At 40.0% G+C, this 23,062-nt stretch overlaps 1 long non-coding RNA gene across 1 annotated transcript in view; it reads right to left on the reverse strand.

Annotated features, from left to right (window-relative positions):
• LOC132378422 (uncharacterized) overlaps positions 1 to 22,324 on the reverse strand; it is a 108,300-nt gene extending 85,976 nt beyond the window's left edge. The window contains exon 1 of the long non-coding RNA XR_009507033.1: positions 22,185 to 22,324. This is a non-coding gene — a long non-coding RNA (uncharacterized LOC132378422). The remainder of the gene's footprint in view (positions 1 to 22,184) is intronic.
• Positions 22,325 to 23,062: the final 738 nt, after the last annotated feature.

The following is a 23,062-nucleotide window of genomic DNA, read 5'->3' on the forward strand; positions in this document are numbered from 1 at the left end:
TGCTTGTTATTTCTTCAAAGAATTCCAACAGATTAGTCAGGCAAGATTTTCCTTTGAGGAAGCCACGATGACTATAGCCTATGTGCCTCCAAACAGCCTGAAACTACATCCTTAACAATCAACAACATCTTCCCAACCACAGAGGTCAGACCAATTGCTTTATAATTTCCTTTCTTCTACCCACCTCCCTTCTTGAACAGTGGAGTGCAATCTGAAAGAGTCCACTTGACTTATATACCTTCAGACCTTTCAGTTTCCCAGAACCTTCTTCCTAGTAATGACAACTTCACTCCCTACTGCCCCGACACTCTCAAACTTACAGCAGTCTGTTAGCTTCTTCCACAGTGAAGACTGATACAAAATACTTATTTAGTTTCTCTGCAATTTCCTTGCCCTCCATTACTACCTCTCCAGCATCATTTCCAGTGGCTCAACTTTCACTCTCACCTCTTTTTTATACTTCATGTATCTGAAGAAACTTCTGCTATCCTCTTCAATATTATTGGTAGCTTACTTTCATATTCCATTTTTTCCTTCTTAATGACTTTTTAGGTGCCTTCTGTTGGTATTTAAAAGCTTCCCAATCCTCTAACTTCCCACTAATTTTTGCTCTATTATATGCCCTCTCTTTTGCTTTTAAGTTGGCTTTGATTTTTCTTGTTAGCCACAGCTGTGTCATCTGGACTTTAGAATGCTTCAGCTTTTTTGGGATGTGTGTAACCTGTGTCTTCCAAATTGCTTCCAGAAATTCCAGCCATTGCTGCTCTGTTGTCGTCCCTGCCAGTGTTCTTTTCCAGTCAATTTTTGACCAACTCCTCTCTCATGCCTCAGTAATTCCCTTTACTCCACTATAATACTGATACATCTGACTTTAGCATCACCTTCTCAGATTTCAGGGTGAATTCAATCATATTAGGATCATTTTCCCCTAAGGGTTCTTTTACCTTAAGCTCTTCTAGTCAATTCCATTTCATTGCTCAACATCCAATCCAGAATTGCTGATCCCCTAGTGGGCTCAATCAAGAGCTGCTCTAGAAGCTTCTGTTTTTCGGCTTTCTACCTAGTTCCCTAAAATCTCTTCTCAGGACCTCCTCACTCTGTCTACTTACTATGTCATTAATATGCATCAAGATGTCTGGCTGCTAACACTTTCCCTTGAAAATGCCATAGACCTGAACTGAGACATCCCTGATCCTGGCACCAGACATACCATCTCAAACATAAAATACTCTGCAGATGCTGGGGTCAAAGCAACACGCACAACACACTGGAGGAAGTCAGCAGTAGGTCGGGCAGCATCCATGGAAATGAACAATCAACGTTTCAGGCCAAGTCCTGATGAAGGGTCTTGGCCAAAAACGTTGACTGTTCATTTCCACGGATGCTGCCTGACCTGCTGAGTTCCTCCAGCATGTTGTGCGAGTTGCATCTGGATATCTCTATTGCTCCAAAGAATTCTGTCTCTGTTTCACTGACTATGGAATCTCCTATCAACACTGCAGTCCTCTTCACTTCTTTTCTGAACCACAGGACCAGACTCAGTGCCAGGGAGTTAGTCACTGTGGCTCCCTACTGGTAGGTCATTCCGCTCAGCAGTATCGATATTTGTAAATTCATCATTGAGGGAAAAGGCTACAGGTGTACTCTGCACTGACTGTGCACTTCCCCTCCTTCTCCTTATATTCACTGAGTTATTTGTTTCCTGCACCTAGGGGTGACTACCTCCCCGTAGCTCCTGTCTATCACCTCGCATATGGGTCAAAGATCATCGAGCTGCAGCTCCTGTTCTTTAAGACATTCTCTCAGGAGCTGCACCAGATGCATTGAGCTGCAGATGTATTTATCTGGGAGAACGCCAGTCTCCCTGACTTCCCACATCCTACACAGAGAACAAACTGCTGCTCCCGAAGACATTCTCATGCACTGCTATGCCCTAACATGTGAGGAATGAACAGAACAGAAAGTGAGAAACTTACCATATACTTTACCTCATTCAAGCCTGATGAGTCAAAGCTACTCTAAAAGTGACACACTCAAAAGAAAGGTTGGTCAAAGAAGGGTGCAGGGCGAAGAGAGGAGAATGTGGTTGAGAGGGATAAATTAGCCATGATAGAATGGTGGAGCAGACTCCATGGACAAATGGCTTAATTTTGCTCCTATGTCTTATGGTCTTAAGAATATGCTTTCCAAGTACAGATTTTTCTCCAAGCTGAAGAAAAAATTGTCAATAACTATTGAATCTAATAATTTCCAATTCAAGGACTGAGGGACTACAAACCAAGTTAATGATATAGTCATCAATCTAACCCACATAAACCTCTTACTGAATATATGCTGGACACTTTCCATTACAGGCTTCCAAAGAGGCATCATCCAAAGTTGCCATGGATGGGTTCTGATCAAAGCTTGTTACTCAAATGAATTTCCCTTTCAGATAATTATCCTCTTTCTACTCCCTTACTTGATTAAATTCTGACCCCTGGCAGTCACTTATGTGTGTACACCAGCATCTAATTCCTGGTCTCTTGCCATTAACAAAGCATTTCATCTTATCTTTCCTATAAGATTAATTGCATTAAAAATCTACTCAGCAACTATGGTTACAGATAAGTTAAATCTAACATGCACACAATCTCTCAATGAACAGTCTTCACTGAGGAAGGCACTTGTACTTATTTATAAAATGCCTTTTAGTTTATTTAAAAAAAGTCAAAATTCATTCACAACCAAAGAATTGGGCTGAAGTGTAAGCATTACTGTGTTAGAAAACAGAGCAGTTAATTTGTATTGAGCAAGATTTGACAGAAAAGAGATGAGATAAACAGCTTATTTTACTTTCGTTAAAAGCAGAATTGGTTAAGTGATAAATGCTGTCCAGGACAGAAATAAGAATTTACCCAGACTTCCTTTAAACAAGGTCAATGGACATTCAACATCAATTTTTATCCGTCAATAACAGTTAAGCTCAACTACTTTGATAGAAATGTAAGAAAATCTACAGAATTCCCCTCAGCCTTACTTGACCAAAATAGGCATACTGGCAATAAATTCTACCTTAGGTAGCTAGAAATGTTGTAACAGATAGAGAGACAAAGGCAAAACAACAGCTAAAGCTTACTTCCTAGCAATCTCCATGGAGATACAGACAGGCACTTCTGACTCAGAAAAGGCATCGAAATAGAATCATGCAAAGCACAGAACACTTGAACTAAAACTAAAATTTCAGTTTATTTTTAAAAGTTTGTTGTGTTTGAAAATCAAGCAGCAAAAATAAAACAATACAAGCAACTAATTCTATTTCTACTGAGGAAAATGAAGTAACTGCGCAAGTAAAACAAAAGCACTTTCAAATTGAGAAGTGCACAATTCTAAATGCAGATTCTCTTTTAAAAATGTGTATAAATTAGGTACTCTAGGACTCTGCAAACCCTCGAGTACAATATAAAGACCTCTTCTGCAATCTGACTGTGTGGCGGTCCGAATGATAGAATTTGCTCTCGAGCACCAATCTGCTCTGGATTGCCGGTAAAATGTCATATAAATTTAACTTGTTTTTCAGTATCCCAGCCTACTGCATAACTTTCCTGTCCTGTTAACCTTGTCTACCCATTTCACTTCCTATAAGTCAGTACCCTCAATTAACAGGCAAATAATAGAAGAGCATTAAAATGCAACTATAAAGGCTATCCTTATTACTTCCTTGTGTTTAATCTAGGAGAATCAGAGTCATACAACACAGGAACTGGTCTACCATATCTATGCAATGTTCAAGCACCACTTTTGCTAACGTACACTAATTTGGTTTTACTGCATCCCCACATTTTCATCAACTCCACCAAAATGCCAGGAGTGACTTACTACAATCAATTAAGCTACTAATCCACACATCATTAGAATGTAGGAAGAAACTGAAGCTCTAGGAGAAAACACAAATGTGCAAAAAATTTGATATGAAACTTCTTCAAAACAATATATTTTTTAATGTGGATGCTAACAGCAAAGCATTGCAAATTTTGATTTCCTTTACATAGCTACTTTAACTGAATGAAAGAAACCAATATTTTATATAAAGGTACTTAAAGAGATAACAGCAGATGAATAAAACCTTGGGCAAGGATATATTTTAAGTGAAATCTTAAAAAGAGAATGAGTTTCAAGGTGGCAATTCCAGAGCAAGTAAAATATGAGAAAAGGAAAATGCTAATGGAGATGAACGGGATGAACAAAGAGATTTCAGGGGATTGATGAAATGAAAGAGTTTCTTCTTTTTAGCAATCCTTGGAGTTAAGGATGATTTCTTTCCACCCCAGTTGTGTGGGTTCCAAAGAAGTGGCATGTATTGGTTGGGGAGATGAGGAGAGCCACTATGATATGGCTGGATATTGTGTACTCTCCCACTGTTTGTATTTCTCTGTCACTGTAAATGTTGAGATTATTGAGACAGGCAACAATGACTCCATGCAGGGATGTGAGATTTAAAAATAGAAATGATAGGAGAAAATGTACAAACATCTTCAGTGAGCACGTGGATGAGTGAGTTAGGATCATGCAGGGCTCTAGGCAACCCCAAGTTTATGGAATGAGAACGATGAAAAAGATTAACTGGGAATGGTCACATCAGATCGAATTTGCAGCAACAGATAGACCATGGCAGTGACTGAGGCAGTAGGTTAGTCGTCCTGGTTAGGGAGTAGACATGTGGTTGGATGGGATGTTGCTTTATGAGTAGTATGGTTTGGTCCTTAGTCAATGGAGGTGGATTGAGTCTACAGCACAACAGATCAAACACTTCAGAATTCCCATTTTAATGATGATTACATTCACAGTGATGATGCAGATCTCCAAAAGCAACAAAAACATTCAAACCAAAATGTTTTGAAGAAGATTGGCCAATTTTGCTCAGCTGATAACTGGCAAATTAAAACATAACACTGATGATTAGAAATGATTTCTTATATGCTGAGAACAAAAAATGGCACCCAAACGTCCTGATGAAGGGTCTCGGCCCAAAATGTCAACTGATTAACTCATTTCCGTAAAGGCTGCCTGGCCTGCTGAGTTCCTCCAGCAATTTGTGTGTGTTGTTTGGATTTCCACCACCTGCAGATTTTCTCTTGTTTGCGAATGTACAATGAATGGAATTCAATTAAAATGTATTATTTACATTTAGCAGATTCGGTTCAGTTGCAATAGTGGCAGCATTCAGGATAGATTTCCAAGGCTCACTGCCAGGGTTCACTGTTCAATAATGGAACACCTTGTTAAGAGTATACAGTATCTCTTAGCTGTGACTGCTCTTGCGGTGTTCTCTGTTCAAGCACTGCACAAATGTAAACTATTATTGTCAGAAAAGATACACTCAAACAGGGACACGACCGTTTGTTCATAATGTTTCCAACTAAGCACACAAAGAAGATATCATATTCTGGAACATTTGTCGACATGATATCCCAAGACAGGCAGTGATTTAAAATACAATGAGCAAGAAACAGTTTGTCAGTTTTTACACTTTTCTTATCAATTTGTTCTTGCTTCCCCTCTCTCATATAGGAGCTGGGCTCTGTTGGTTATTTAAATGACCATTATTCTACTGCATATTCTGACAGGTAATAGTGGAAGCTGGTCCTGTCACATTTTTGGTGACAGGCTCCACAACTACTCATATGACACCATTGTTCAAAATGGGAGTTAAACCAAATAAAACCCAAAGACCCAACCTAACTCGAGAGTCAAAAATAAAACTGGTAAAAGGATTTGTTGAAAGAAGGGATTGTGTATTTCTTCTTCATATGCTTTCTTGACTTAGGATGTTGTTACTCAGCTCTGAGCTCCTGCTTCAGTTCCCTGTAACACAATCTCTTGTATGTCCCCATAGATTCCACTCACACTAGGGTAATTTCTCCCTGGAAAGTAAGCCATGTATCTTTAGAATGTGATTCTTGTCACGTTAACTTAATTGATTTTTTTGAAGAAGGGAAAAGAACCTCTGAGAGTAGCATGCTTGATATCCGCATGGATTTCAACAAAGGCCTGTATCAGTCAAGATAAACTTTATTTTTCATACATCTATCAAAACAGAGTGAAATGTATTGTTTACATCAAATCAAAATAGCGAGGATTGTCTGCAGGTGGGTAGCCTGCAAATGTCACCATGGTTCCGTGCCATCAGAGCATGCCTGCAGCTTACTAACCTGCATGTCTTCGGAATGTGGGAGGAAACCAGAGCACCAAGAGGAAACCCATGCGGTCACGGGGAGAACGTACAAACTCCTCACAGACCGTAGCATAATTGACTCTGGGTTGCCAGTGCTGTAATAGCGTTACACTACCGTGCCGCAGAAGTTTGTCGATGATAGGGAAAAAGAAGATTGAGAGCAATTAACTGCAGGAAACCATCAACAGAATGGTCTGTCATTCCTATTTGACCAATATGTGACTCCACACTCTTATACCGGTAGTGACATCAGCGCTGGACTTCGAGGCAAGAGGTCCCAAGTTTGAATCCGGCCGGCTCCCTGGCAAGCTGTCCATCTGTGCCTCGGTTGAGTGTCAAGCTAGCAACTTGACCTCATTAAAAAAGAACCCGGAGAGGGAAGTAATAATTTCTGCTACTCTTCTCACGTTCCACTTTCTCATCATACCTCACCTCTTAGTGGCATCTCTTATTTTATCACCCACTTCCTTCACCATTGCTCCTTTCAGTTAGCCAAGAACTGCACCCATGTCAGCCAACACATGAAGGGACATGCATTCGTTCAATGGCACACCCACGGCTATTGGTTCAGGGGCTGGCTTTGTAGAGTACCTGAGCCAAGTATCCAGGGAGTCTGAAATTCATCACTGCGGTCCAGAAGATACCTTGGACATTACAGGTGCCAAATTAATTTTAAAGTAGCACCCATGTGTAAACTCTTGCAGCATCAGACGTAGCATAGTGTGTGCTATTGGAACCTAAAAACAGTGCAATAGAGGAACAGGCCTTTCAACCCATCATCTCTGTGCTAAACACCATGTCAAATTAAACCAAATCTCTTCTGCCGGCACACGATGCATATCGCTCCATTCTTCGCACATTTATGCATCATTCTAGAAGCTTCTTAAACACCACTGTTGCCTCTAACTGTACCACTATCCTGGCAGTCTATTATTGTGTAAAAAAATATTTGTCCAGCATTTCTTCTCTAAACTTTCCCCGTCACTTTCAATACACGCTCTCCAATATCTAACATTTCTACCCTGAGAAAAGGATTCTGATAATAGTCTATCCTAATTATTCATATCATAACTTTATACACTTCTATCAGGGCTTCCTTCAGTCTCTGGCACTCACAAGAAAACTCTCAATCTTATCCATTCTCTCCTAATAGATCACACCGTCTGATCTAATCAGCATCATGATAACCCTTTCTTGTATTACAGGTGGTCCCCGTTTTTTCGAACATTCGCTTTACGACACCTCACTGTTATGAAAGACATACATTAGTTACCTGTTTTCGCCAACAGAAGGTGTTTTCACTGTTACGAAAAAAGGCAGCGTGCGTGCTGAGCAGTCAAGCTCCTCCCCCAGAGCTGCATTCTAGCTGCCATTGCTTTAGCACGTGCCTGTGAGCATCTGTTCTTTATGTCGACTTATTTTGTGCATCTTTTAGTAAGATGAGTTCTAAGGTATCGGAAAAACCTAAAAGAGCTCGTAAGGGTGTTACACTTAGCGTAAAACTAGACATAATTAAGTGTTTCGATCGTGGTGAATGAAGTAAGGACATTGTTCCCGCATTGAACTTGCCAGCGTCCACCATTCGCACTACTTATACGCAGAGAAAAAGAATCTCGAAAGCTGCCGATGTTACTGTTGGTTCTGCTCATACCAAAGTGCTCTGTCTTAGTTGGCATCCAATAGTGGATAAAATGCAAATTCTATTGCTTGAGCGGATTGTTGGGAAACTGACAGATGAAGAGCTGATGCAATTGCAAGAGGAAAGGATAACAATCAAAACCAAACGCAATACATAACGGCCGGAAAGTGAAGTCATCCAGGAACTGAACGTGAAGTAATTGCGTGAGATTTTCGCTGTGATTGTCAACGCTGCAATGATTGCAGAGAAGTATGACTTTAATTTTGAAAGGGTACATAGGTTTAGGGCAGGTTTGCAGGATGGTTTGAATGCTTACAAAGAACTGTATGATAGAAAAATGCACAAGGCTAAGCAGTCAAGCATACTGTCATTCTTCAAGCCTTCCACATCAGCCACAGCAGACAACGAACCTCGATCTTCAACATCGAGGCAGGCAAACATAGAGGACATTAGTGATCTGCCTGCCCTGATGGAAACAGACGATGATGAGATGACACCCCAGTCTCCTCTACCTCCCACCACCCCAGCCTCCGACGATTCAGCCTAACACACCATCATCAGTGTGCTCGCTGTCTTCCCAATTCTGTTAAGTGAAACTACACTGTACATACATTATTTCTAGTTTATATAGGCTGTGTATTTTTATGTGTTATTTGGTACGATTTGGCAGCTTCACATTTTAAAGGTTACTGGAGAGACTGCTTCCAGTGTGTGCTTCCGCTACATAGAGAGATTTTCGCTATGCTGGACAGTGCTGCAATGATTGCAGAAAAGTATTTCTACTTTATATAGGCTGCGTATTTATCATATCATTCCTGCTTTTACTATATGTTACTGTTATTTTAGGTTTTATGTGATTTTGTAGGTTATTCTTTGGATCTGAGAATGCTCACAAATTTTTCCCATATTGATAAATGGTAATTGGTAATTCACTTTACAACATTCTGGCTTACGAACCATTTCATTGGAATGCTCTACCTTCGGCTAGCAGGGGATACCTGTATTTCCAATTTCTCTGCATGCCTCCTGTAATGGGGCGACCAGATTTGCATACTGTACTCCAAGTGTGGCCTAACTGAAGTTCTATATAATTGCAACACGACTTGCTTTCTCGAAACTCAAAATGCCTACAAATGATGGCAAGTATGCTATGCATTTTCTTTGTCATCCTATCTACTCGCATGGCCACTTTCAGGTCGCAATGGACTTAGACCCAGGATCTCTCTGTTAAGGGTCTTGCCATTAACTGGACAGTTTACGTCCTGTATTATCCTTCAGCCTTTTCTATATTATGGGTTTAACCAAAAGCTCAAGAAACAAAAGTTATATATCCAATGAGTAACGTTGTTGTCAAGAAATTAAAAGGATTGCACAGACAACAGAGCAGGACTGCAGTACCAGAGGGACATCAGGGAGTGTTGTGTACTTTGCTTCACAAAGACGTGGCTCACCCTCAGCACTCCAGACACAACACTTTAGCCAAGGGCTTCTCATTCCACCACAAACACTGGACAGAGGTATCAACTAAAGGCAGAGGCAGTGGAACTTGCTTCATCATTAATTGATCATAAGCAGTTCTGCCTCAGTCCTGCTCCCACAGCCTGAATCATCTGGTGGCCAAATGTCAACCATCTTAACTGCCGAGGGAGTTTTCCACCATCATCCTGGTTGCAGTGTATATTCAACCCCTAGCACACAAAGTGCAAAAAGTAAAACTCTACTGATCCCTTTAACATCCAGTCACTTCAACTAAAAAAAATATTTGCACATGGATGAAAGTGAATGGAGCGATGAAGGCTTTCCAAATAAAACTGTCCATGAAGACTCGTGCACAACTAACACCCACTGGGTGGGAGTAAAGATTGAGGTACAGCCCTGGATATCACCTACCCACATTGATATATATATCGTTCCTTTTACATAACAAAATTAGATGTCAGAACAGAATTTGTTCATCGTGACTTCTGATTCACCAATCTGCACACACCCACAAAATGGGACAGATGCCTACACTCTGCACCCTGTTGTTCCTCTGTGTTTTTCACCTGTCTAATTAGTGTGATTTTCATATGCATATTTACCTCTGCAGAGATATAAAATACATCGTACATTGTACATGGATTTAGATCTCACTGGCAATGCTCAATTCAATTGACTGACCTGCGGAAACTTCTCCACATTTCCCAGCAGTCAGGAGCTGATGAAACAATCATAGCAACCAGCAGTCATCACAGAAAACCATGGCTCTTCTGTTGAATGAAAGGAGCTTATTAAGCTGTGTGGAGAGTGGGTGTGCAAGCCTGTCAGTTTTCCTTCACTCTTCCAGCTGCCGAGACTGCTGTCCCTGTCAGACAGTGTCACTGCTCAAGTGAGCTGATAAATGGCAGCACTATGCTGGGGTTATGCCATGGGCCCATCTCAAAACAGAATGTGCAAAATGCACAGCAAACAAAATAATTGCTCAGATTGTGCTCTCCACACTACAAGGGTGTCTCCTCATAGAAATGACCTTCCCGTGACCTTTGGCAAGCAGTTGCTATCCGGCAAAAATATTTGCCATGCATTAACTGTGACAGCAAAGTTTAGTGCAGACAATCAATGTCACAACTGTGTAAACTGCACTTTAAAATAATCTGACCCAGTCCGGATAATGGAAATCCCTTATCCACACAGAGTGCGTTCCGCCTGTACTAACACAGTTTACAATGTCAGTCATTGACAGACCTTAAAACTAAAATAAACCTATGTGATAAATGGCATCAGCTGAATAATCTTCATTGTGAGACTCCTTTTGGGAACTCAGTGCTCACAGAATGAGAACCCTGCCTTCCTCCAACAGTCAGAACCAACCTTTGATAGACGAATCCTCAAAACTTGCAAATTAAACTACAAATAAATTACTTTAACTCTCACAAGACAACAGGTATATATAGAGTCATTAACTCTCAAGATGTATCATAGAGTTATGAACAAAATTGTGTTCCAAGCCACAAAAAGATGATTTTAGGATAGGTGATGATAAATGTGGTCAGAGATAAGGGCTGACTATAAGGAGAGCAAGTCAGAGAGGGACAGAAAGGGTACATTCTGCACCTGTCATGCTTTGAAAGGGATAGCATGCGCAAATCCCCACAGCATCCAACAATCCTGTGGTCTCTGGCCCGGAGGCCAGCATGAGACTTCCTTCAAGAGGGTGAAAGCTCGCAAGGCCCTGATTGTGTACCTGGTAAAACCAAACCTGTACTGACTAACTGGCTGGAGTGTTCAAGGACATCTTCAGACTCTTACTGCTGCTGTTGAAGGTTCCCATCTGCTTCAAAAGGACAATCATATTGGTGCCCAAGAAGAGGAAGGTGAGCTGCCTCAATGACTATTGTCTGCTAACACTCACATCTGCTGTGATCAAATGCTTTGAGAGGTTGATCGTGACTAGAATTAACTCCTGCTTGAGCAAGGACCTGCATCTACTGCAATGTGCCTACCACTACAAGAGGTCTACAGTGAATGCAATATCATTGGGTCTACACTCGGTCTTCGACCACTTGGACAACAGCAATGCATACACAAAGTTGCTGTTTATCAATTATAGCTCAGCATTCAACACCATCATCCTCTCTCTGCTAATCAACAAGCTTCAAAGCCAAGACATCTGTAGCTCCCTCTGCAACTGGATCCTTGACTTCCTCATCAGGAGATCACAGTCTGTATGGAATGGAATTAACATTTCTTTATCACTTATAATCAACTCAGGTACACCTCAAACATCCAGGCTGAGGCCATTGCTCTACCCTCTCTATAATCATGATTGAGGTGCTAAGCACAGCTCAAACCCATCTATAATTTTGCCAATGACATCAGTGTTACTGGCAGAATCTCAGCTGGTGACAAGGAAGTGTACAGGAGCAAGATGGATCAGCTGGTTCAGTCATGATACAACAAGTCAACATCAGTAAGATCAGCACTGGAAAGGGTGAGCAGCTTCGGTTTCCTGGGAGTCAACACCTCAGAGGATTGAACTTGGACTCAACACATTGATGCAATCATGAAGAAGGCGCATCATTATGAGTTGGTAGAAAAGGACGAAAAGGACATCTTCAAAAGTCAGTGCCTCATGAATGTGGTATCCTTCATTAAGGACCCTCACCATCTGGGACATACCCTCTTTCACATTATTACCTTTGCAGAGGAGGTACAGGAGCCTGAAGACTCACATTCAGCATTTTAGGAACAGCTCCCCCTCTATCATCAGATTTTTGGACGGTCCATGAGCATTACCTTGCTGTTCCTGAACATCCAGCTTCTCCTTAATAGCATCATTATTGGCCTCAACGAGGCAAACTGGTCGCGGTTATACAATGAGTCATAGAACACGTTAGCCCACTATAACTTTTCTTCAGATGAAGGGCTTTTCCCCCAAAACTCCTGAAGAGATCTATGACTCAGTCTTATTTTTATGAAGCCTCATTTATTTTTCTCCTGATACATAGGGACATCTGCCTGGAAGCTGGAAGCTGAAAGCTGAAAGGCAGCTGTTTGAACATGTTCAAAAGTTTATTAACCAATATTTTTTCAATGGCTCCCAGCTGTGAGAATCTACAGTGCAATGCACTACTGAATCAGTGCAATAGACAACTGAATCAGAACAATGCACTACCAAATACACTTTACACACTCAAAGACATTTCCTTCCTGTGCATTAAGCCGGAGCACAAGATTCTGCAGACGCTGGAATCTGGAGCAACACACCAAGCTCTGGGGAATCTCAGTGGGTCAGGCAGCATCTCTGGAGAGAAACAGACAATCGATGTTTCTGGTAGGGACCCTTCAGCTGGACTGAGAAGACAGTGTACAGAAACAAGGGATGAGGAAGGAAATCATGGTGTGGGTGTGGAGGGGGAGGTGGCTGATGGTTGCCACATCATCGGGAGAGGAAAAATGGGTTTTCATTTTTTTTTAAAGTTAAGTTTATGAGGAGAAACTAAAAGCTTTGCTGGATGTGTGAAAAGAATGTGAAGTCAATAGTCAGGAAAGATCAATTGTGGAGGAAGAAGTGAAATCAGTCAGGGACTGCAAATGATCTATAACTGACGATGGGAGCACATTGCAGAATTTAGAAAATGGGTGAAGAGTGGACATTGAGTTAAGTCAGCAGATCTTAGCACTGGTGGAGGGCAGTCACAAACTTGGAGTTATAACTTGGGAAGAAGACTCCACGTGCATGGTGCAACTGTTGATCAATGTACAGGCTTTGAAAAATTCCAAACACATCCCAATTGTTCATAATATTTAATTAAATCCTGACAGATATTATGTTGTGTAGTGCCTCCCAAAGTCCCAGACAAGATTCTCTACATCAACATATCAAGCACCTTCTGAGCTCAGTTTGCTGAGTTCTGAAAGGTACAGGGGAGGAGAAATACAAGTTTATCCTGAGGACAGAATAAAGGATTTCTTTAAAAAAATGTACATTTTAGTATTCCAGTGTCAGAAGATCTGCGTGAGAAGTATGTAGTACAGTGTCTATGTTACAGCACATTCAGGTTGAGTGACTGAGAATTTCAACCCTGAACATACTTTTAATGTGCCAGGGCCAGTAAACACTTAGATTTTGGATAGCTATAAATATCAAGTACTTGTCTGAATGCCTTTTTGGAAGAGTTAGTCCACAATGCCAACTCCTGGTTCACTCTTCTACAGCGGGCACATAACTGATTTGTAAGGCGATGCATCAAAGCACACGTTTTACCCGTATCCTTTATTTTCCATTCAGTGGACCCTGCCAGTGATCTGTGGATTGCTAAAAGCTGAAGCGAGGGTCATACGTGGTTGCAATGCTGCTCACTGCTCAAAGGACAAACTGCTGGAAGGACAAAAAGATGCAGGAATTTTAAAAAGCAGGAAGCAGAAAGGAGTCAACACATCAAGCAGCACCTGAGGAGATAAAAGGATGTTTTGGATTGAGATCATGCATCAAGATTATAGTTACAGTTCAGGTTCAGTTACAAAGAACTGACACAGGGATTCCAATCACAATCAAGAAAAAATCTGCCGATGCTGGAAATCCAAGCAAATGCTGCAGGAACTCAACAGGCCAGGCTGCATCTACAGAAAAGACTAAACAGTCAACGTTTCGGGCTGAGCCCCTTCATCACGACTGGAAAAAAGAGATGACCATTTTATGGATACTGAGTGTAGTTTTCCCCAATATTATATGCAGGCTCACATTTTGATCTACATAATTCTACTTTTAAAAGCTCTAAATAAAAGTTCTGTAGGTACATGAGTGACTCATTGGTTTTCCTGTTATAATTAATGCAAAGAAGCCATCATTCCCACGAAGTTTAAAATGAGAAGCAAAGAACAAAAGTCAGTGCATGGCAATAGCAATGGGGGTGGGATGGATGGTCTATCATGAAAAGATGCAGTAACAAAGAAATTTGACATCACAATAACGTACCATTAACACAGCCTTTTGTTCTTCTAATGTGACACTCTTCCTATTCATGAGAAGCAGTTTATGCATCCTACATTGCTTTTCAGTTGGAATAGAACTAAAATGCATTGGTTGTGCCAAGCATGCAGTTAAATTTCCAAATCAAACTGTGTCTTGTCTATATTTATTCTCTTTAATCATAAGTAGATCTGAGTATAGAACGAGTAAGAGAAAATCACAGGAGTAGAAAGGACCATGAAAGAAATGGCTAAACCAGCTGTTCGTAACAGAAATCAAGATTAGATTTAATTGGTAGTTGAAAGATTTAAGAGGAATTGAAACAAAACTATATTGTGGGATTAGTTCTCCAGAGCAGACTAACAATCCAGACACAATAATGTAAATTTTACCGTAGGAATGTAAATAGTTAATTGAATGGAGTTAAGCATAACTAGTCACAGTAATCACATCATAAAAACAATCTGCACTCATCAGGAAATTATTTGGTGTATTCTACGTGTGGCCTCTTTCCTGCCCCTGAAATGGCCTTGTAAGTCACTCAGTCATGTAAAACACAGTTAGAGTGGAATTTGTCACACCACTTTGAATCCACCAAGGCATGGAATACAGACATGGCAAGGTCACTCCCAGTTGACCTCACAAATGACTGCTCACGAATATCTGGGCACTGGCGTACAAATGGGCATAAATTGTGCCAGAGCACCAAGTTCAGGAAGAGTTATTACCGCTCAACCATCAGGCTCCTGAAATAGAGTGGATAACTTCACTCGCCCCAACACTGAACTGAATTCCAATGGAATCACTTTGAAGTTTTCTTGTTCTTAATATTTCTTACTTATTTATTATTATAATTTTTGTTTTCTTTCTATTATGACATTGCCTTTACATACTGATTGTTTGTCTTAGTTTGTGCACAGTTTTTCATTGATTTTATTGTGTTTCTTTGTATTTATAGTGAATGTCTTTGACGTATATGTACTTCGATATTAAATTTACTTTGAACAATGAACTTAGTTGCATCACACCAGGCACCTAACATGTTAGACTTCTCCATCATTATGTCCCACCGTCAGCACTGCTGCACCAAATGTGGCAGCAAGGTAATATATAGGTGTGAGGAAGAGACCATGAAAATCATTAATACTGACTCCAGGTCCCCAAAAATTCTCAAGGATCAAGTCAAATAGAGTCTAGGGAGCCACTTCCTGAATGCCGCCTACCAACTTCCCTCGACTGATGAATCAGTTTTCCAACACATGGAACACTTGAAAGCATGGGAAGGACACACAGAGTATTCTGGATGGGATACCTCCATGTCCGTTACTAGCAATGGCTAGTGGAGCAGCCATTCCTGAAGCTAGCCAAACCCTGCTGGACATACAGTACCTGCCTTTCAGGATTTTCAGCAGGTGGTGATAAAACCCTCACTAGGCATAAACCTGGAGACACAATAGATTAGAAATGCTGGAAATCTGGAGAAATACCTCATCTACTGCTGAAATGAGACCAGGAACAGCACGTCATATTCTGCATTGGCAGCCTCAGGCCTGATGGCATGAACATCAATTTCACTAACTTCAGGCAACCACACACCTCTGTGCCTTCTATTATTTTTATCTGATCCCACTGGTCCCCATCTTCCCATTATTTCTCCAACTAGTTCCCTGTTCCTTCTCCAATTTTTTATTTCCTGGTCCACTGTCTTCTCCTATCAGAATCCATCTTCTTCAGATTTTTGTTACTTCCACCTATCACTGCCCAGCTTCTTACATCTTTCCCACTCTCCTCCTCTGTCACCTAGATTCTCCCTATTATCTGCCAGATTTTGCTCTACCCCGCTCCTCCAACTTATTACACTGTTTATCATCTCCCCTTTCTTTTCTATCCCAGTGGAGGGTCTTGACCCAAAACATCAACTGTTCATTTCCCTCCAAAAATGCTGCCTCACCTGCTGAGTTCCTCCAACTCTTGTGTCCTTTCTAACCTGTCATTGGTACATTTGATAGGACTGACCACCATGCTTTGTTGAGTGTATTCTGCTGTCTATACTGTAAGGAAAAACAGATAAATATTTCTGCTTAAGTGGTGTCAATTAATACATGCCAGTATACATAGGAATTTGCAAGTGCTGTTATAAATCGATTTGTTGTGGTTAATGCCTGTGCAGCAAGCTGTTGGGAAGTCATATTTTAATCTTTATTATGAGGAAGGTAAAGAACAAGTGAAAGGATCTATCACTCTAGTTGCTCAGACTTTTGCAAGACCACACATAGAGTACTGTAGGTAGGATACATGGCTTGGAGTCTGTGCAGTGGAGATTCACAGCTTGATTCCAAAACATGAGATTTCCTTCTCATCAGAAATTGACCAGCTCACAGCCATACTGCCTGGAGTTAAGAAAAATGAATGATAATCTCGTCCAAACTAAGATTCTGAGAGAGCTTGACAGTTACCTGATCCGAGGTTGTTATCTGCAGCAGGACAGTATTGTTGACATACGTTAAGAGATTCAAGATCGTTTATTGTCATTCTTCAGTACAATGAGTGTAAAGGAGAATGAATGATTGTTTCTCCAGATCCAATCCAACACAAAAAGAAACACAATAAATATGAAGAACAATTAAAAAAAAATTAAAACCTCAATAAATAACAGGATTGAAGTCACCTGTAACTTTGAACGTCGGTAAATTGGCGAAATTTTTGGAGAAATTTTTGCTCAGAGAATTGTGTTTTTTGGAATTTTGGACGCTGGAGCAAATGCGTGCTCAGCCATCAATTATATTCAAGGTTAGAGTGGATATTTTTGGAATATTTTAGTAAGGGAATTGAGTGATATCAGCTTCAGGTAAAGGATACACTATCCATTTGGAAACAAACTCTGATGCTCTATTTTCTCTGTAAAGTCTTTTTATTTAGCTGGATCACTGCTTTTATTTGATTGTTGCTAGAAATACACATAATAAAATAAATTGTATTCACCCAGCACATTCCAAGATCCCTGGAATTCCCAAAGCATATTATAGCCAATGGAGTGGTTTTGCAGTTTTGATTAAACAGAGCAGTCAATTTATGCATAACTGGACCCAATTAATAAATAGCAATGCAAAATAGGCAGATATCTGTGAATAGGCTCATCATCAAAAGGCAAGACTTCAATTGCATGGCAGCCCCTCAATGTTGTGAATCATCAGCTACTGATTCCTGGGACTGTGCCAGGAATACCATCAGAGCTATAAGTGACCCTGCTGATCAGATTACAGCAAAATACTGAGAGCCACATAGGAGAAAATCTCTCCTTTAATCTACTGAGAAACAGTATGGCATCATACTACTCAGTTCTTTGAGCCCACATCTGTACTCAAACCAGGTCAAGCTACCATTCTGTTTTAACCCCACTCTGCCCAAAACAAAAGGCAACAAGGCCTGCCATGCAGAATAAAGGAAATGGAAATCTTCCACCAGGTAGGCGAGTGCACATCCCAAAGTTTACAAATAAAGTGCCTCTTTTTACTTAAATTCACTAGCAAGTGTTACAATCACAAATCACAGGAGACAACCATTGAGTCTAACATGCAAGTACCAGCTCTTTAAAAGAGTTATCTAATTAATCCCTGAAGCTCCCATTTCCCCCAGAAAGCTCTGGAAGAAATTTTCCTTGTTTTATTTTTATGATTTACATTTATTCCTGAGTTTATAGAAGCTTGCTAACATAGAATGGTTAAATCCTCTACATACAAATGAAAATGGAATAAGCACACTGAAGAAGATGAAACGTCAATCCCACTCCCTTCTCGTCATATCTTCTTCATCGCTTGATTGGTGTCAGTATAGCGACATAACTTTGTTATTAAATCAACAACTGACCAAACAATATGCAATAAAGTTACCCAGCTCTTGGCGTCAGGTTCTTGCTGCCGTGAAAATAGAGGCTGTAATTTTTTTTGGCACTGCACTTGAAAACTACTCAGCCATTTCTTTCCCTCCACACTCCCACAAGAAAACTTTGGGTTTAATCAAGTGGAAAGTGTGTGATGAAAATGAAGTGATTGTTTATCAAAGTCCCTTCTGCTCTCTGCTTCTTTGATGTAGCCATAAAGGAAAGCTTTCTTTCTGACCATCCCATAAAAACTTACAGTGGTAATGCCATTCAAGGGGAAACACATTAAAACAACTGACCCACATTTCCCTTTATGTTAAAAAATTAAATAAGCTTGAAACCTAAAACACAAAATTTCAAGGTTCAGTGACAGCTAATGTCTGAGCTTTAGAATCAGGAGGTTGTGTATTCAAAGCCCAAACTAGAGGACAAAGTCTAGCCATGTGTTCCCAGCAGATAAACTCTGCATTCTTGGAGGTGCTTTCATTATAGAATTCTAGAATCATTACAGGACAGGAGGTGGCCAACTTGCTGACAACTTCCTTGCTTGCTCACCATCAAATATCTCTTTAAGAGGACTGCAACACAGATGAGCTTCAAGAGGTAGCAGCGAGAGGACTCCTAGAAACATTGTGGTCTGTACACTGCTGTTCAGTTGGGAGTTCCAGGATACAATTAAGTCCTTAGATTGGGATGGTATGTATTGTGTATCTAATACTTCAGTGATATTTGAGTAACATTGTAAATATTGTTTGATGAAGCATTCTTTATTGTTTAAATAATTCAGTACAGGTTATATGTAAAAGTACGTGAATGGCATACGTCATCACACCACCACGTCATATGTGCATGCCTCGCTTAAAGTAAAAATGAAACTAAGACACACATTCCTGCCTCCATGTTTTTGCTTTAAATTAGCTTTATGTTTTGGGGTTATAAAACATAACAATATGCAAGAAGGGATGGGTGATTAGATGTGAAAATGTTCTTGCGCACCTGCTGTTCTTGTCTTTCATGACAATGAGGGCTGCAAATTTGGGAGTTGGTGGACTGAAGCCATAGTGAGTTGTTACAATGCACCCAGCAATCATGTTATGCTAACTACTTGCACTGAAATTCCAAATGCAAAAGAACAGGATATATACTGAATACAAATACCATCTCTAGTAGACATCAACAAATAGACACCATTTCTTATTAAACTTGCAAATGCTTTGATGTACATTGTTGTAACATACAAGGAGAAAATAGGATGTTATTGCCCTCCATAGATGCTGCCTGTCTGGCTGAGATTCTCCAACATTTTGAGTATGTGACAAAGTTGTTTATTTAAATAAAAAAATCAATCTAAGTGTCTCAAGGACTATCACATACAGGAACACTATTGCCAAGCAAGTGTTGAATTGCAGAGGTGAAATGCAAGCAACTGCTGGTGATAACATTTAGCCAAGTGTGCATCAGAGGAAAATACTCCTGTGGCTGGAAGCATATCATGCACAAAAGAAGATAATAATATTTATCAGAGATTAATTATTCCTGCCTTGGGCTTTTGCTGCTGTAATTCCTCAGAGGACTGTTCTATGCCTAGAAAATTCAACTGTTTCATTGATGACCTTTCTTTTATCATAATGTCTGAAGCTGCGGTGTACATTGACAATGAAAATATCCGGCTCTAAAAAGACAGTCTAAATACTTAACAGATTCAATAGCAGTACCAGAGCTTAGCCCTCACCAACATCCTGAAAATTATCATTGCTCAGAAGCTCAACTGGACCAGACACACCATTACTGTGGCTACACAAGCAGATCAAAGATTAAGTATCCTGCACGGGGTGATTCACCTCTTAATACCACCCCCACATCCCCCCACATCATCTGCAAGTCAAGAGAATGAAGAAAAACTTTTAACCTGCTTGGATGGAGGCAGATGCAACAAATCTCAAGTGACATTGTACTGCCCCGTAGAAAACAGTCTATCTGATTGCCACTCTCTCCAACACACAGTGTTGGCACACAATGTGCATTATCCACAAAATGTATCACTGTTACTTGCATAATCTATTCCAACAGCACCTCACAAGCCCATGACCTCCATCACTATGAGCAATCACAGTAAAATAGCACTGAATGGAAGTTCTGCTCTGAGCAACACACCATCCAATTGGCAATACACAGCTGTTTCTCCAATTCTCCTTCCAACATTGTGCAGGTACCTTCACCAGAAAGACTGGGAAACTTAAAGATGACACCCTCCCAAGAGATTGGGAATAAATGATGGTCACCTAGCTACCAAAAATTGAGTGAAAACAATGAAGGCAATTCATTCAAAATATTTATACCCACATGAAATCAATTGCTGCGTATGAATATTGAACCAAAATTGTAAACACAGCCATTGTTGGTTCCCACCCCAGGTTTGTTTGCTTTTTGCCCTTCATGCTCCCTCTGCCTTGCCACATTCCTGTCTCTGTCCTGCTTATTCTTGTGCCTTAGTAACCATGCTTGTTGACATTCTGAGAGCAGAATCTCTTTAAGAATCTGTGCACATTTAACATTGAGAACTGTGTTTTTCTTTAATTCATTCTTGAGATTAAGCCCTTTATTTATTTCCATGCATATTTTCCCTGGGGAAAGTGAAAGGGTTCTTCCTGCTGCAATATGCAGGATATAATTGGGTGACCTACCTAGGCCTTTTCTGTTAAGGGACAATCAGAGCGGTGTATAATCAGAGTTCAGATACAAATAAGTATGGAAAAATATTGCTTGTATATATCACATTTATTTACATGTTTAACCATTAAAATTCTAACTCTCTTTGCATTACTCATTTTCTTGGATTCATATTCCAGGCCTTCAACCATTATTTTAAATTCAAAAATCCTATTTAAATTGTGCACAAATTGCCTTTTCTTACACTTATCTTCTTCCAAACCCTTTTCCATATCAATGCACCAGCACAAAAGAGCTCTCAGCCAATCCTGTTATAAACCAATTGCCCTGAGCCCCTGTGTTCAGAAACTTTGCCCAGCAATATCATTGGCAATCAGCTCAATGAGGAGACGTGGAGCAAGGAGAAGGAAATCCTATACCTTTCTGCTAAATTACAGAGATTGGCCCATTTTAACACATTCAAAACCAGTAAACTCAGAATGTAAAATCCATTGACAACAGTCATTCCATGGTTTAATATTTTTTTCTTTTTACCTAGTAAATTATTAATCGGTTTCTAAACATTAAATAGAAATTTACAGCTGTGGTTAAGTGAAAGATTAATAGAAAAGCAGTTTAAACTATATACTCATTTTTAAACAATTACACACGATTATGTCAAGTCCAACTTTGAATTCATTGTTATATTCTTTAAGTAACTTAATTTTCTGACAAGCTAAATGATGGTCAATCAAGTTAACTGTTCCTTTGTAATCTATTTCTTTAGTTGAGCTTCCATTTGCAGGGAGTGCTCAAGAGAGAGGTTTCCACATGATATATTTTGACACTGCTCTGTAACATCTCCATAGCCTTTATTTCCTTTAAGAAACTATGTCCACACAACACTACAAAAAACCTGATTAAAACCTTGTATGTTACAAAGAGGGTTGAAGAATGGAGTTACAAAGGGACCATAGTCAATCAATAAGGAATCACCTCCTCCAAGTTTGCAAATCTGCACTGTTAGCTGCTAACAGGCTGCAGGCACAAGTGGTGATCAGTGAGTGGATTATGACAAAAACAGGCAGAGAACAACAAAGTTATTCAACAAGTTCTAAAACTTACTTTGTATATATTCCTCTTCTGCAAAAATGTGACATCATGAACATTGCTTTGGTTTAGAAAAGATGCCTCTGAAAACTTTGTCTTTGAACAGATCTATTCACAAATTCTTTCAATTTTTCATATTTTGAACTAAGCAGCAAAGAAAATCCAGCCACCCAAAACATTCACATTTTACTGGAAGAACATCATCAAGAATTTATTCTTCACAAGTTTTTTTTACTCTTACCTTGCATTCCATCCAACTTTAGTAACTCAGTTCAAAAGCAAAACACAAAGAATGGAAGTTCACTTTTCACTAACAGGCATGTTCAACCATGATTGCAGATTCTGCAGTGACTCTCTTCAGCGTCAGGTAACTCTCACTATTATTCAAGCACAAGTGACTTGATGAATACCAAGCAGGAAATAAGGCTTGTGTTTGCTGACTATTAGGGAGTGATGCAGATGGCCTTCCTTCAGCTAATCATTTGCATGAGCTCCTACCCTCCTCCATGTGTTATGCCAAAAGCCTGTCTTGTAATTCCATCCGTATGCAAATCTTTTTCACTGAGTCAGATTCCTTTCAATAAGCACCAACTCTAACAAGGCAAATATACAGAATTGCATGGCTAAGGACATCTCACATTAGGAAGGTTGCACCTCTGCACGTATAATGTGGAAACGATTCAGATCTGGAGATGAATCAGGATGAAACTACAAGATTATTGAACTTTTGTTAGTTGCTTGCTGCCTGGGTGCTTTATGCTTTTGAGAGACTGCTCAGCAGTCCAGTTTTAAAATCTTTAAAAATGATAATAGTGTAGATGCAGAAAAAGTGCTTTCATTTAGCAGATTTAAATTTACTTATATTGACATAGCAAAAGTTTGTAATATAAATGCTAATTTTTGATAGTAAAAGCCGAAGATGCAATGAGATTTTTGGAATTTTGGAGAAAAAAATACTAGTGTGATCCGGGGGCGGGGGGGAGAAAACATCAAGAAGGCAGCCCTAATTCCAGAGGATTAATCTCGGAATCGCAAATTTACAGAGTAGGTGGTGACTGTTCGGCCCGTTGTGTTTATGCCAGCCAAAAAGAGAAACTTAGTTTAATCCTACATCTCAGC

Source organism: Hypanus sabinus, chromosome 20 (genome assembly GCF_030144855.1).
Source record: "Hypanus sabinus isolate sHypSab1 chromosome 20, sHypSab1.hap1, whole genome shotgun sequence".
NCBI classification, from domain to species: Eukaryota; Metazoa; Chordata; class Chondrichthyes; order Myliobatiformes; family Dasyatidae; genus Hypanus; species Hypanus sabinus.